Raw genomic sequence first — 14,180 nt, forward strand, 5'->3', positions numbered from 1 at the left:
AAGTCGATGCTACAATGGTTTATTTTCAAACAACTTTATTGCAGTGTAATTTGCTGTTGTTTTTGTTAGGTGCTTTTGTGTAGATTTCCACTCATAGCAACCCCATGTGATGGAGTAAACTGCCCCATAGGGTTTCCTAGACTGTAATCTTTTTTTTTTTGTTGTTGTTATGTACATTTTACTGCGATAATTTTTGTGTGTGGATATGTGTTTTAAGTGAAAGATTATAGCTAAAGTTAGAGTCTCATACAAAAATTTATGCACACATTGTTATATAACCCTAGCTGCTCGCTCTGTAACGTGACAGCACGCCCCCTCTTTCCACCCTGGATTTCCCATGTCCATTCAACTAGCTCCTGTACCTTTCCTACTTCTCATCTCACCTCCAGACAGGAGCTGCCCATTTAATCTCCTGTATCTACTTGTACTGAGAGGCACACTCATCACTAGTATCATTTTATGTCTTACAGTCCAGTCTAATCTTTGTCCTTTGGGGATGATTTTAGTTCTTGGTTAACAGAGAGCCCAGGAGCCATGTCTTCTGGGATTCCTCCAGTCTCAGTCAGAACATTAAGTCTGGTCTTTTTACTAGAATTTGAGTTCTGCACCCTAATTTTCTCCTGCTTCATCAGGGACTCTCTGTTTTATCCCCTGTCAGGGAGGTCATTGGTGGTATCCAGACACCATCTAGTTCTTCCGGTCTCAGGCTGATGAAGTCTTTGGTTTATGTGGCCCTTTCTATCTCTTGGGCTAAGATTTCCCTGTGTCTTTGGTGTTCTTCATTCTTCTTTGTTCCAGGTGGGTTGGGATCTATTGGTGCATCTTAGATGGCCCCTTGCTAGCTTTTAAGACTCCAGATGCCACTCACCAAAGTGGGATGCAGAAAGTTTTCTTAATAGATTTTATTATGCCAGTTGATCTAGATGTCCCCTGAAACCATGGTCCCCAAACCCCAGCCCCTGCACTTTGTCCCTTGAAGTGTTTGGTTGTATTCAGGAAACTTCTAAGTTTTTGATTTAGTCCAGTTGTGCTGGCTTCGCCTCTATGGTGTGCTGTCCTTCCCTTCACCTAAGGTAACTTTTGTCTACTATCTAGTTACCGGGTACCTCTCTCCCCCGCCCCCTCGTAACCATCAAAAGAATGTTTTCTTCTGTGTTTAAACCTTTTCTTGAGTTTTTATAATAGTGGACTCATGTGATATTTGTCATTTTGCCACTGACTAATTTCACTCAGCATAATGCCTTCCAGATTCATCCATGTTATGAGAAGTTTTGAGGATTCATCTGTGTTTTTATTGTTGTGTTTGGGTTTAAGTATTCCACTGGGTGAATATACCATAATTTGTTTATCCACTTATCCACTGATGGGCATTTAGATTGTTTCTATCTTTTTGTTGTGAACAGTGCTGCAATGAACATGGATGTGCATATATCTCTTATTCCTCTAGGATGTATACCAAGGAGTGGGACTGCTGGATCCTGTGGTAGTATTATTTCTAGCTTTTTAAGGAAAAGCCAAATTGATTTCCAAAGTGGTTATACCATTTTACATTCCCACCAGCAGTGTATAACTGTTCCTGTCTTTCCACAACCTCTCCAATATTTATTATTTTGTGTTTTTGGATTAATGCTAGCCTTGTTGGTGTAAGATGGTATCTCATTGTAGTTTTGATTTGCATTTCTCTTTTTAATGGATAATGACTCTGAGGATTTCCTAATGTATCTGATAGTCACCTGAATGTCTTCTTTGGTGAAGTGACTGTTCATATTCTTTGCTCATTTTTTAATTGGGTTATTTGTCTTCTTGTTGTCGAAGTTTTGCAATACCTTGTAGATTTTAGAGTTTATACCTTGAGCAGATATGTCGTTGCCAAAATTTTTTCCCAGCCTTTGGTTCGTCTTTTTACTCTTTTGGTGAAGTCTTTTGATGAGTGTAGCTGATTTTTAGGAGCTTATAGTTATATGGAAACCCTGGTGGTGTAGTGGTTAAGTGCCACGGCTGCTAACCAAAGGGTCAGCAGTTCAAATCCGCTAGGTGCACCTTGGAAACTCTATGGGGCAGTTCTACTCTGTCCTATAGGGTTGCTATGAGTTGGAATCAACTCGGCAGCCCTGGGTTTGGTTTTTGGTTTGGTCTAGTTATCTAGTTTCTCTTCTGGTGTTTATGCATTGTTAGGATTGTTTTGTATTCTGTTCATGCTATGTATTATAGCTCCTAGTGTTGTCCCTATTTTTCTTCCATGTTCTTTGTCCTTTCGGATTTTATATTTAGGTCTTTGATCCATTTTCAGTTAGCTTTTGTGCATAGTGTGAGGTATGGGTCTTTCTTTATTTTTTTGCAGATGGATATCCAGTTATGCCAGCACCATTTGTTAAAGAGACTGTTTTTTTCCCCAGTTAACAGACTTTGGGCCTTTGTCAAATATCGACTGCCCATAGGTGGATGAATTTATACCTGGATTCTCAATTCTGTTCCATTGGTTTATGTGTATGAGGCTGTTTTGACTGCCATGATGGTATAACAGGCTCTAAAATCAGATAATGTGAGACCTCCCACTTTGTTCTTCTTTTCAGTAATGCTTCATTTATTTAGGGCCTCTTCCACATCCATATGAAGTTGGTGATTTACTTCTCCAACTCATTAAAAAATGTCATTGGGGAGGTGGAGCAAAGATGGTGGAATAGACAGATGCTTCCGGTGAGCCTTCTTTACAACAAAGAACCCAAAAAACAAGTAAAACTAGTACATTTGTGACAAGCTGGGAGCCCTGAGCATCAAAGGCAAGATTAGAAAATGAACTGAGGGGCAGGGGGAGGAAAGAGACTCTTCAGAAGCGGGGATGAGTTACTAGACCAAATCGTGGGGAGCCCTAAGGCACCATTCCTGGAGCAGTGGTGGTGGCAGCGGTGGGCTGGTACTAACGTTCACCACAGTTTCCTCAGGGAGAATCAGCCAGCCAAACAGTTTATACACACCTCTGGAACCTGAGGGAATGGTGCTCTCGGCAAAAGCTAAGTACTTGTGTATATTTTACTGCGCCCCCCCACCCCCAAGCAGGCTTCAGCAGCTGGATCCCTGGGCCTGAGATAGATCCTGGTGAGCACCTAGAGCCAGCTGGGGGAAAAGATAATTTGCTAGCTCTATTAACTGGGGGAGCTCAGGACAGAAGTGGCTCCTGTCCAGGCATAAACCGTCCATGGACCTTGAGCACCTTTCCCTTCTGCGTGGACCTGTGTGGGCCTATTTCAGGAGAATAGGCCCTTGTTGGGCCGCACCATTTCAGATGTGTGGTGGAGAGGTGGGTGTTTGATCTTTGTCATTGCTTTGCCTATTAAACAAGGTCGTCACTTACCCACACAGGGACCTAAGGACTGGTAGCTCCACTCAGGTCACCCAGTCACCCACAACAGGGGTCCAAAGGTAACTGGTACCTCCCAGTCCTTACAACCAAAAACTTTGGGTGCCCAGGGTCCCTCTGCAGAACCCACCCACCAGCACGATCTAGGGAACAGAGATGCATTTTCCTCAGAGACAGTTGGGGGTCGGTTCTCAGGCCTCTGCCTTGTTCAGAGTGTGACCCCCTGCTACAGTCAGATGCCGGAACATACGCCAGTCACCCCTGCCCCTCTAAGTCTGTAGGACAGAGACTGTACCACACACTTGACAATCACCTACCTGGAAACCTGAGCTGAATTCATGCAAGAAAACCGAAAGGACACCTAGATTGATATGCCTGATAACAGCTCTAGCCAGCTGGGGACAGGACACCAGAGCTCCAAAGGTGAAAATAATTGAGCTAGCTCACTCAAGCAACCCATAGGGGTATACCAAGACAAAAGAAAGCAAGCAGCTACAACACAGTAAGCGAGCATAAACTAATACAATAACTTATAGATGGCTCGGAGACAACAGTCAATATCAGGTCACGTAAAGAAACAGACCATGATCACCTCAACAGGCTCTCAAAACAAAGAATCCAGGGATCTTTTAGGTGAAAGTGCGTTCCTGGAATTACCAGATGAAGAATACAGAAGTTTAATATACAGAACTCTTCAAGACATCAGGAAGGAAATGAGGCAATACACAGAACAAGCCAAGGAACACACAGATAAAGCAATTGAGGAAATTAGAAAGATTATTCAGGAGCATAATGAAAAGTTTAATAAGCTGGAAAAATCCATAGACAGACCGCAATCAGAAATTCAGAAGATTAACAATAAAATTACAGAAGTAGACAACTCAATAGAAAGTCAGAGGAGCAGAATTGAGCAAGTAGAAGCTAGAATTTCTGAACTCGAAGGTAAATCACTTGGCACTAATATATTTGAAGAAAAATCAGATAAAAGAATTTAAAAAAATGAAGAAACCTTAAGAATCATGTGGGACTGTATCAAGAGAAATAACCTACGAGTGATTGGAGTACCAGAACAGGGAGGGATAACAGAAAATACAGAGAGAATTGTCGAAGATTTGTTGGCAGAAAAATTCCCTGTTAACATGAAAGATGAGAAGATATCTATTCAAGATGCTTATCGAACTCCACATAAGGTATATCTTAAAAGAAAGTCACCAAGGTGTATTACAATCAAACTTGCCAAAACCAAAGATAAAGAGAGAATTATAAGAGCAGCGAGAGATATATGAAAAGTCACCTACAAAGGAGAGCCAATAAGAATAAACTCGGACTACTATGCAGAAACCATGCAGCAAGAGGGCAATGGGATGACAAATTTAAAAAATGGAAGGAAAAAAATTGCCTGCCAAGAATCATATATCCAGCAAAACTGTCTCTTAAATATGAGGTGAAATTAAGACATTTCCAGATAAACACAAGTTTAGGGCATTAGTAAAAACCAAGCCAAAACTATAATACTAAAGGGAGACCTTTGGTTAGAAAATCAATAATATCAGGTTTCAACACAAGACTAGAACACTGGGCAGAGCAACCAGAAGTCAACCCAGACAGGGAAATCTGAAAAAAAAAAAAAAAGGCAAGATTATTAAAAAAAAAAAAAAAAAGCCCAAAACAGGGTCACAGCGATGTTATTATATAAAAGAAGACAACATTAAAATAATAAAGAGGGACTAAGAAATGTAATCTTACACCTTCCATATGGAGAGGAAGATATGGTGACACAAAAAAATAAAAGTTAGTTTTATTTAAATTCAGGAAAATAGAGGTAAATAATCTGCCAGTGCTCCTTGGAAACTCTATTGGGCAGTTCTACTCTGTTCTATAGGGTCGCTATGAGTAAGAATCGACTCGATGGCACTGGGTTTGGTTTTGGTTTTAATAAGGTAACCACAAAGGAGACAAACTATCCTACTCATTAAAATAAAGTACAAGGGAAAAATACAGACTCAGCAGAAACAAAATCAACAACAACAAATATGAGGAAAGGACAATATACAAAGAAAATCTACTCAGCACATAAAATCAAGTGGGAAAAAAAAACTATCGACACAAAAAAAAAGACATCAAAATGGTAGCACTAAATTCATACCTATCCGTAATTACCCTGAATGTAAATGGACTAAATGCACCAGTAAAGAGACAGAGAGTGGCAGAATGGATTAAAAAACAAGATTAGTCTATATTCTGCCTACAAGAGACACACCTTAGACTTAGAGACACAAACACACTAAAACTCTAAAATGGAAAAAAATATATGCAGCAAAAAACAATCAAAAAAGAGCAGGAGTGGCAATATTAGTTTTTGACAAAATAGACTTGAAAGTTAAATCCATCACAAAGGATAAGGAAGGACACTATATAATGATTAAAAGGACAATACACCAAGAAAATATAGCCATATTAAATATTTATGCACCCAATGACAGGGCTGCAAGATACATAAAACAAACTCTATCAGCACTGAAAAGTGAGATAGACAGCTCCACAATAATAGAGGAGACTTCAACATACCACTTTCGGTGAAGGACAGAACATCCAGAAGGAAGCTCAATAAAGACCCGGAAGATCTAAATGCCACAATCAACCAACTTGACCTCGTAGACATATACAGAACACTCCACCCAACAGCAAAATCCAAAATATTGAAATATTACAAAGCATCTTCTCTGATCATAAGGCCATAAAAGTAGAAATCAATAACAGGAGAAGCAGGGAAAAGAAATCAAACACTTGGAAACTGAACAATACCCTGCTCAAGAAAGACTGGATTATAGAAGACATTAAGGATAGAATAAAGAAATTCAGATAATCCAATGAGAATGAAAATACTTCCTATCAGAACCTTTGAGACACAGCAAAAACGGTGCTCAGAGGCAAATTTATATCAATAAATGCACACTTCCAAAAAGAAGAAAGGGCCAAAATCAAAGAATTATCCCTACAACTTGAACAAATAGAAAGAGAGCAACAAAAGCAACCCACAGGCACCAGAAGAAAACAAATAATAAAAACGAGAGCTGAACTAAATGAAATAGAAAACAGAAAAAAAAAATCGAAAGGATTAACAAGACCAAAAGCTGGTTTTTTGAAAAACGCAACAAAATTGATAAACCATTGGCCAAACTGACAAAAGAAAAACAGGAGAGGAAGCAAATAATCCAAATAAGAAATGAGATGGGCGATGTTTCAACAGACCCAACTGAAATTAAAAGAATCGTATCAGATTACTGTGAAAAACTATATTCAAACAAATTTGAAAACCTAGAAGAAATGGATGAATTCCTAGAAACACACTACCTACCTAAACTAACACGAACAGAGGTAGAACAACTAAATAGACCCATAACAAAAGAAAAGATTGAAAAGGTAATCAAAAAACTCCCAACAAAAAAAAGCCCTGGTCCGGACGACTTCACTGCAGAGTTCTACCAAACTTTCAGAGAAGAGTTAACACCACTACTGCTAAAGGTATTTCAGAGCATGGAAAAGGATGGAATACTACCAAACTCATTCTATGAAGCCAGCGTATCCCTGTAACCAAAACCAGGTGAAGACACCACAAGAAAAGAAAATTATAGACCTGTATCCCTCATGACTGTAGATGCAAAAATCCTGAACAAAATTCTAGCCAATAGAATTCAACAACATATCAAAAAAATAATTCACCACGACCAAGTGGGATTCATACCAGGTATGCAGGGATGGTTCAACATTAGAGAAACAATTAATGTAATCCACCACATAAATAAAACAAAAGACAAGAACCACGTGATTTTATCAATTGATGCAGAAAAGGCATTTGACAAAGTTCAACACTCATTCATGATAAAAACTCCCAGCAAAATAGGAATAGAAGGAAAATTCCTCAACATAATAAAAGGCATTTATACAAAACCAACATCCAACATCACCCTAAATGGAGAGAGCCTGAAAACATTCCCACTGAGATCGGGAACCAGACAAGGATGCCCTTTATCACTGCTCTTATTCGACATTGTGCTGGCAGTCCTAGCCAGAGCAATTAGGCTAGTTAAAGAAATAAAGGGCATCCAGATTGGCAAGGAAGAAGTGAAAGTATCTCTATTTGCAGAGGACATGATCTTATACACAGAAAACCCTAAGGAATCCTCCAGAAAACTACTGAAACTAATAGAAGATTTCAGGAGAGTATCAGGATACAAGATAAACATACAAAAATCAGTTGGATTCCTCTACACCAACAAAAAGAACATCAGAGAGGAAATCACCAAATCAATGCCATTTACAGTAGATCCCAAGAAGATAAAATACTTAGGAATAAATCTTACCAGAGTTGTAAAGGACTTATACAAAGAAAACTGCAGTACACTTCTGCAAGAAACCAAAAGAGACATACCTTGCTCCTGGATAGGAAGACTTAACATTATAAAAATGTCTATTCTACCAAAAGCGGTCTATACATTTAATGCAATTCCGATCCAAATCCCAACGACATTCTTTAATGAGATGGAGAGACAAATCACCAACTTCATATGGAAGGGAAAGAGGTCCCAGATAAATAAAACATTACTGAAAAAGAAGAACAAAGTGGAAGGCCTTACTTTACCTGATTTTAGAACCCATTATACTGCCACAGTAGTCAAAACAGCCTGGTACTGGTCCAAGAACAGATACATGGGCCAATGGAACAGAATTGAGAATCCAGACATAAATCCATCCACATATGAGCAGTTGATATTTGACAAAGGCCCCAAAATAGTTAAATGGGGAAAAGACAGTCTTTTTAACAAAAGGTGCTGGCATAACTGGATGTCCATGTGCAAAAAAATGAAACAAGACCCATACCTCACCCCATGCACAAAAACTGACTCAAAATGGATCAAAGACCTAAATATCAAATCTAAAACGATAGAGATCATGGAAGAAAAAATAGGGACAACGTTAGGAGCCCTAATACATGGTATAAGCAGTATACAAAACATATAAAGAATGTGGAAGAAAAACTAGATAACTGGGAGCTCCTAAAAAGCAAACACCTATGGTCATTGAAAGACTTCACCAAAAGACTAAAAAGACTATCTACAGACTGGGAAAAAGTTTTTAGCTATGACATTTCTGATCAGCACCTGACCTCTAAAATCTACATGGTAATGCAAAAACTCAACTGCATGAAGACAAATAACCCAGTTAAAAAATGGGCAGAATATGAATACACACTTCAGTAAAGAAGACATTCAGGTAGCTAACAGACACATAAGGAAATGTTCACGATCATTAGCCATTAGAGAAATGCAGATCAAAACTACAATGAGATTTCATCTCACTCCAACAAGGCTGGCATTAATCCAAAAAACACAAAATAATAAATGTTGGAGATGCTGTGGAGAAATTGGAACACTTCTACACTGCTGGTGGGAATGTCAAATGGTACAACCACTTTGGAAATCGATTTGGCGCTTCCTTAAAAAGCTTGAGATAGAATTACCATATGATCCAGCAATCCCACTCCTTGGAATATATCCTAGAGAAGTAAGAGCCTTTACACGAACAGATATATGCACACCCATGTTTATTGCAGCACTGTTTACAATAGCAAAAAGATGGAAGCAACCAAGGTGCTCATCAATGCATGAATGGATAAATAAATTATGGTATAGTCACACAATGGAACACTACGCATCAATAAAGAGCAGTGAGGAATCTGTGAAACATTTCGTAACATGGAGGAACCTGGAAGGCATTATGCTGAGTGAAATTAGTTAGTTGCAAAAGGACAGCTTTGTATAAGACCACTATTATAAAAACTTGAGAAATAGTTTAAACTGAGAAGAAAACATTCTTTTGTGGTTACGAGAGGGGGGAGGGAGGGAGGGTGGGAGAGGGGTATTCACTAATTAGATATTAGATAAGAACTACCTTAGGTGAAGGGAAAGGCAGCACACAATACAGGGGAGGTCAGCACAACTGGACTAAACCAAAAGCAAAGAAGTTTCCTGAATAAACCGAATGCTTTGAAGGCCAGCGTAGCAGGGGCAGGAGCCTGGGGCCCATGGTTTCAGGGGACATCTAAGTCAATTGGCATAATAAAATCTATTAAGAAAACATTCTGCATCCCATTTTGAAGAGTGGTGCCTGGGGTCTTAAACGCTAGCAAGCAGCCATCTAAGATGCATCAGTTGGTCTCAACCCACCTGGATCAAAGGAGAATGAAGAACACACAAGGACACAAGGCAATTACAAGCCCAAGAGACAGAAAGGGCCACATGAACCAACAACTACATCATCCTGAGACCAGAAGAACTAGACGGTGCCCGGCTGCAACCGATGACTGCCCTGACAGGGAACACAACTGAGAACCCCTGAGGGAGCAGGAGAGCAGTGGGATGCAGACCTCAAATTCTTGTAAAAAGACCAGACTTAATGGTCTGACTGAGACTAGAAGGACCCTGGTGGTCATGGCCCTCAGACCTTCTGTTGCCCCAGGACAGGAACCATTCCTGAAGCCAACTCTTCAGACATGAATCGAACTGGACAATGGGTTGCAGAGGGATGCTGGTGAGGAGTTAGCTTCTTAGATCAGGTGGACTCTTGAGACTATGTTGGCATCTCCTGGCTGGAGGGGAGATGAGAGGGTGGAGGTGGTTAGAAGCTGGCAAAATGGACACAAAAAGAGAGAGTGGAGGGAGAAAGCGGACTGTCTCATTAGGCGGAGAGTAATTGGGAGTGTGTAGCAAGGTGTATATGGGTTTTTGTGTGAGAGACTGACTTGATTTGTAAACTTTCACTTAAAGCACAATAAAAAGTATAAAAAAACGTCATTGGAATTTGGATCAGAATTGTGCTGTATCTATAGATCACTTTGGGTAGAATAAACATTTTTACAATGTTGAGTCTACTTATCTATGAGCAAGTTATATTTTTCCACTTATGTAGGTCTCTAAGTTTCTTGTAGTACTGTCTTGCAGTTTTCTTTGTATAGGTCTTTTACATCTCTGGTTAGATTTATTCCTAACTATTTTGTCTTCTTGGGGACTATTGTAAATGATATTGATCTGGTGACTTCCTCTTTGATGTTGTCTTTGTTGGTGTAAGGGAATCCAACTGATTTTTGTATGTTTATCTTGTATCCTGGTACTTTGCTGAAATCTTCTACTAGTTCCAGTAGTTTTCTTATGGATTCTTTGGGGTTTTCTGTGTATAAGATCATATCATTTGCAAATGAAGATACATTCACTCCTGCCTTACAAATTGTATGCCCTTTATTTCGTTTTCTCGCCTAATTGGTCTGGTGACTATCTCCAGCACAATGTTGCATAACAGTGGTGATAAAGTGCATCCTTTTCTGGTTCCCATTCTCAAGAGGAATGCTTTCAGACTCCATTTAGGATGATGCCCATTATTATGTTGAGGAATTTCCTTTCTATTATTATTTTTTTGAGAGTTTTTATCATGAATAGGTGTTAGATTTTATCAAATGCATTTTGTGTATCAGTTGATAAGATTATGTGGTTCTTGTCTTTTATTTATATGATGGATTATACTGTTTTTCTAATTGTAAACCATCCCTGCACACCCAGAATGAATCCCAGTTGGTCGTGGTGAATTGTTTTTTGATATGTAGTTGAATTCTATTAGCTAGAATTTTTGTTGAGGATTTTTGCATCTATGTTCATGAGGGGTACTGCTGTGTAATTTTCTTTTTTGTTATGTCTTTACCTGGTTTTCATATCAGAGTTGTGCTGGCTTCATAGAATGAGTTTGGGAGTATCCCATCTTTTTCTGTGCTCTGAAGTACCTTTAGTAGTAGTGGTGTTAACTCTTCTCTGAAACTTTGGTAGAATTTTCCAGTGAAGCTGTCAGGGCCAGCACTGTTTTTGTTACCTTTAAATTACCTTTTCACTCTCTTCTTTTATTACAGGTTTATTTAGTTGTTCTACCTCTGTTTGTGTTAGTTTAGGTAGGTGGTGTGTTTCTAGAAATTTGTCCATTTCCTTTAGGTTTTCAAATTTGTTAGAGCACAATTTGTCGTAGATTTCTGTTATGATTCTTATAATTTCAGTTGGGTCTGTTGTGGTATCATCCATCTCATTTCTTATTTGGGTTATTCGCTTCCTTTCCTGTTTTTTCTTTGTCAGTTTGGCCGATGCTTAATCGATTTTGTTAATCTTTTCAAAGAACCAGCTTTTGGTCTTGTTAACTCTTTCAATTGTTTTTCTATTTTCTATTTCATTTAATTCTGCTCTAATTTTTATTATTTGCTTTCTCCTGGTGCCTGAACACTTCTTTTGCTGCTCTTTATTTGTTCAAGTTGTAGGCTTAATGCTTTGATTTTTACACTTTCTTCATTTCAGATGTGTGCATTTATTGCTATAAATTAACGTCTGAGCATAGCTTTTCCTGTGTCCCAAAGGTTCTGGTAGGATGTGTTTTCATTTTCATTTGATTCTATTAATTTCTTTATTGCATAATTAATTTCTTCTATAATCCTGTAGTTTTGAGCAGGGTGTTCAGATTCCATGAGTTTGATTTTTTTTTTCCTTGCTTTTTCTCTTATTAATTTCTACTTTTATTGCTTTATGGTCGTAAAAAATGCTTTGTAACATTTTGATGCTTTACATTCTGTTAAGGCTTGCTTTATGACCTAATATGTGGTCTATTCTGGAGAATGTTCCCAGTTCATTGGAAAAGAAAGTATACTTGGCTGCTGTTAGATGAAGTGTTCTATATATGTCTATGAGATCAAGTTGGTTATTATCGCTCTTCTGTGTCTTTATTGAGCTTCTTTCTGGATGTTCTGTTTATCCTGAAAGTGGTGTGTTGAAGCGTCCTACTATTATTGTGGAGCTGTCTATTTCTCTTTTCAATGCCGTTAGAGGTTTTTTTTTTTAATGTATTTTGGAGCCCTGTCATTGTGTACATAAATATTTATTACATTTATGTACTCCTGGTGTATTGACTCTTTAATCATTATGCGGTTTCCTTCCTGATCCTTTTTGGTGGATTTTACTTTAAAGTCTATTTTATCTGAGATTAATATTGCCATTCATACTCTTTTCTGATTGTTGTTTGCTTGATATATATATATATTTTCCTTTCTTTGAGTTTAATTTTTTTGTGTGTCTTTAAGTCTAAGGTGTGTCTCTTGTAGGGCTGCATATAGACGATCATGTTTTTTTATTCATTCTGCCACCATCTGTCTCTTTATTCATGCATTTAGTCAATTTACATTCAGTGTAATTTTTGATAGGTACAAGCTTAATGCTGTAATTTTGACTTTTTGTGTGTGTGTGTGGTTGACAGTTTTTTGGTCCCACTTAGTTTTCTGTGCTGTGTCATATTTCTTTATGGATTTTCTTTTCATCTTTTTCATTGTTGTTGATTTGGTATTTGCTGATTCTTTATGTTTCTTTTTTATTTTGATGTGTAGTATTGTTAGTTTCCTTTCTGGTTACCTTAATATTTGCCTCTATTTTTCTGAGTTTAAACCAATCTTTTATTTCTTGATATCACCTTGACTTCCTGAAAGTTCTGTAACTACATTATTTAGTCCTTTTTTGTTTGTTTGTTTTGATGGTGTTTCCTTTTATGTAGTGATATCTCTGTTTCCCTATTTTCAGTGTTTTAGCTTTGATTTATTTTTGTGACTTCCGTATCTGGGTTTGTAGCTGGTTGTTCTGTCCTGTGTTGTAGTTTTGGATTGTTCCCTGATGTTATTGACCCTCTAACTGGAGGACTTCCTTTAGTATTTCTTGTCATTTGGGTGTGGTTTTTGCAAATTCCTTCAACTTCTGTTTATCTGGAAATGCCCCAATTTCGCCATCATATTTGAGAGACATCTTTGCTGGTTATATGGTTCTTGGCTGCTAATTTTTTTTTCCTTCAAGGCTTTGTATACATCATCCCATTGCCTTCTTGCCTGCATGGTTTCTGCTGAGTAGTCAGAGCTTAGTCTTCTTGACTGTCCTGTGTAGATGACTTGTCGGTTGTCCTTAGCTGCTCTTAAAATTCTTTCTTTATTTTTTGTTTTGGCAAGTTTGATTATAATATGTCTTGGTGACTTCTTTTGGGGTCTAATCTGTGTGGGGTTCAATGAGCGTCTTGGTTGGGTATCTTCTCATCTTTCACAATATCAGGGAAGTGTTCTGCCAACAAATCTTTAACAATTCTCTCCGTATTTTCTATTATCTCCCCCTGTTCTGGTACTCCAATCAATCACCAATCAGTTATGCCTCTTGATAGAGTCCCATGTAATTCTTAGCGTTTCTTCATTTTTTTAAATTCTTTTATTTGATTTTTCCTCAAATAAATTGGTGTCAATGCTTTACCTTCAATCTCACAAATTCTGGTTTCCATTGCCTCAATTCTGCTCCTCTGACTTTATTCAGTTGTCTAATTCTGAGATTTTATTGTTAATCTTTGGATATCTGTTTGTTTTGTCTCTGTATATTCTTTCAGCCTATTAAATTTGTCACTATGCTCTTGTATAACCTTCTTAAGTTCATCTGTTGCTTTGTCTGTGTGTTCCTTGGTTTGGTCTGCATTTTGCCTGATCTTGATGATCTCTGTATGTTAATCTTTTGAATTCTACCTGCACTAATTCCAAGACTGTTTCTTCCTCCAAGAGTTTTCTTGGTTCTTTGTTTTGGTAGCTTCCTGAAGCCATGATGGTCTGCCTTTTTGTGTAATTTGATATCGGCAGTTGTCTCCAATCCATTAATAAATTGTTATATTTATTTATTTTATGTTTGCTTACTGTGTCTTAGCTTCATGTTTTGTTTTGTTTTGG

This window comes from Elephas maximus, chromosome 7 (genome assembly GCF_024166365.1).
Source record: "Elephas maximus indicus isolate mEleMax1 chromosome 7, mEleMax1 primary haplotype, whole genome shotgun sequence".
Taxonomy (NCBI): Eukaryota; Metazoa; Chordata; class Mammalia; order Proboscidea; family Elephantidae; genus Elephas; species Elephas maximus.